Genomic DNA, 2,636 nt, shown 5'->3' with positions numbered 1-2,636 from the left:
TGCTGGTATGCTGTTGAGAGTCAGTGGATTGTGGATTAAAGGGGAAACTGTCAAGAGTGGAGTGCATGGTGACTGAGGGTAAAAGGTTCATTAATAATTATGATTATTTTACTGTGTATGTACTATATAAACCATGGTTTCGAGGTGTGTATCAGTAATGTAAGACCTGAGCCCCGAGATGTCTGCCCGAGGCGAAGCCGAGGGCAGACATCGAGGGGCGAAGGTCTTACATTACTGATACTCACCGAGAAACCATGGTTCATATAATATGTGCTATATTTACTGTAAGATCTATGGGATCTAACAGGGACGGATGCGCGTTTTGCTTGTTTGCTGGGAGATCAAACTCTATCCCTCTCTTTTACTTCTTGAAAGAACAATAAAGGCCTTCTTGGAACTTCTCTGTAGCATTTATCTCTGCACGAGCTTTATTTTTGTCAATACAGTGGCGAACGGCTGGGTCTAGCCTACTACTATGTTGCCATTTTCTCATTTTTCTGCCACATGCTGGATACTGAGCATGCGCAGATCGCTCGTGCATCTCATTACAGATAAACTCACCCAATGAATTTCATTACAGATGTATACACTCCAATGAATCTCATTATCTTGCAGTGAATATCGTTAACTGGCAGCGGTTAGGTGTACATGGCCTATGTACCACCTGGCGGTCCCTTTGATCTTACAGTAACTATGGTACATGTACATATGTACATTACACACTGTTACTTTTGTAGACCTGTTTGATGCATGACATTATAATTCATTGACATTATTATTTTGCATGTACATATACAATTACAATTTTACATGTCTGTAGATTGTGTTTAGACCAGCCTCATTGCAATTCTTCCTATTCATGCAAGTCAGTTCAGAGATATGGAGTTTGATCCCAATGGTCAGTTACTGTATCCTCATTATGGTAGTACATATTACTAGTGTTTAGGTGATACTTACTTTGATGAAGCAGTTGATGGTTTTTGAAGGATCTCTTCTCTGTTTGGAAGGTACAGTACATGCAGTGTGTGTATTGATGGACACATTCATTGCACATGAACATTCTCCTATTATGTTGTACATGTTCTTATCACTGTATTTCATGAGTTTTGCTTTAAGCATAAAAACATACATGTAATTCACATTCTCTCTACAAATAAATCTATAATTCTTTCTCTTTGTCTCTGTCTCTCTCCCTCTCTCTCCCCTCTCTCCCTCTTTTAGGTGTGATTCCATTGATAAACTCCGTAAAAGGTGTGAGACCATTGATAGAGAGATACAGGACTCACAACAGTTCAAGGACTTCTACCAGTTTACGTTTAATGTTGCCAAAAACTTGGGCAGAAAGGACTAGGCTAGTGACATAATAATATTGCATGTAGATGTAAATGTAGGATCATGTTTCACACAATGATTTCAATGTACACGTGTTGATGGGGGAATTTTGCAAGTGATGCTACAAAAAGTTGAGAGTACATGTACATGTATAATTTAATGTATATTGTATGAATTGATTAAAATCTTTTGTGCTTTTTATTTCTCTACAAATCTTGAGATGTCCATTGCCTACTGGAATCTTATTTTTACTGGTCGCTTCAAATTTTTGGACTTGTGGTGTGAATTTTTAAGAGTATTACATGTAAAGGTTACATTTCATTTCTCTCTTTCTCTCTCTCTCTCCCTCTTTCAGTCTCATTATAAAAGAGCTGGCAATACCCAAAGACACTTGGAAGCTTCTGCTAGAGTTTTCTAACAGGATTGATGACACCATGAGCAATTATGATGAAGATGGTAGATCTATACTGTATAAACTGTAATGTCTTCCTCTTTAAATAATTCTTTTTTGTACAGCACTTTAATGTATGGCAGCTTTATTTCTTTGTAAATTTTTTGATGATTTTATGCATATACATGTACAGCACTTTACTATGAACATGTACATGTACATTAATGATTATATGATGGGTTTATTATTCATAGGTCAGTCTACACTCTAACTACATGTGTATATGTACATGTACAATGTATACATATTTCTTGTCAGGGTAGATCTAGGATTTCATTTTTGGGGGTGCAATATGAGATGGATGGGGTAATTAGGGTGTTACCGTAATTCCTCTAAAAATTCGTCACATCTAGTTTTGTATTTGTAATTTTTAAAAATGAATTTTTAGAGGGAGAGTAGTTATGAAGCTTTTAAATTAATTATTTTGTCAAATTTGGAGGGATTCATTAATACACAAAACCAGCTATATGCTAACCTGGCTGTTCAGAGTATCTTTCTCTCGTATTGACGTGACGAAATTAGAACCACATGGAACAATAGTATTTAAAATGAATTTTTAGAATGAATTATGCTAGAAATTTTGAAATAATTTTTTAGTTTCGAATTTAGAGCGTCGAATATTTAGAGCAAATACGGTACACTACATGTACATGTACATGTATAGTCTTTAGTTTTTTCTGAAAATTGGTTTGTTTTTGAAAATGGCTGTAACTTAAAATTTAGAGTGAAAATTTAGAAAAACTTAAAAATTTAGAGTGAAAGGAATTACAGTACTGTACATGCTGTCTTGTATAAGCTAAGATAAGTACATGTACATGTATATTAAATTTCAGGTCAGTATAACCAAGAGTAT

General features: G+C 35.2%; 1 long non-coding RNA gene across 2 annotated transcripts in view; it reads left to right on the top strand.

Annotated features, from left to right (window-relative positions):
• Positions 1-11: 11 nt before the first annotated feature.
• LOC109590724 (uncharacterized) overlaps positions 12-2,636 on the top strand; it is a 3,381-nt gene continuing 756 nt past the window's right edge. Inside the window, exons 1-5 of one of the 2 annotated variants that reach the window (XR_002189475.1) lie at positions 12-78; positions 821-898; positions 947-1,007; positions 1,222-1,627; positions 1,688-1,788. This is a non-coding gene — a long non-coding RNA (uncharacterized LOC109590724). Of the gene's footprint in view, positions 79-820; positions 899-939; positions 1,008-1,221; positions 1,628-1,687; positions 1,789-2,636 lie in introns of both variants that reach the window. The other variant, XR_002189476.1, reaches the window with a different exon arrangement.

This window comes from Amphimedon queenslandica, unplaced genomic scaffold, assembly GCF_000090795.2.
Source record: "Amphimedon queenslandica unplaced genomic scaffold, v1.1 AMPQUscaffold_9587, whole genome shotgun sequence".
NCBI lineage: Eukaryota > Metazoa > Porifera > Demospongiae > Haplosclerida > Niphatidae > Amphimedon > Amphimedon queenslandica.
The sequence above is the reverse complement of the archived record's forward strand: the minus strand, read 5'-3'. Positions and strand labels throughout refer to the sequence as shown.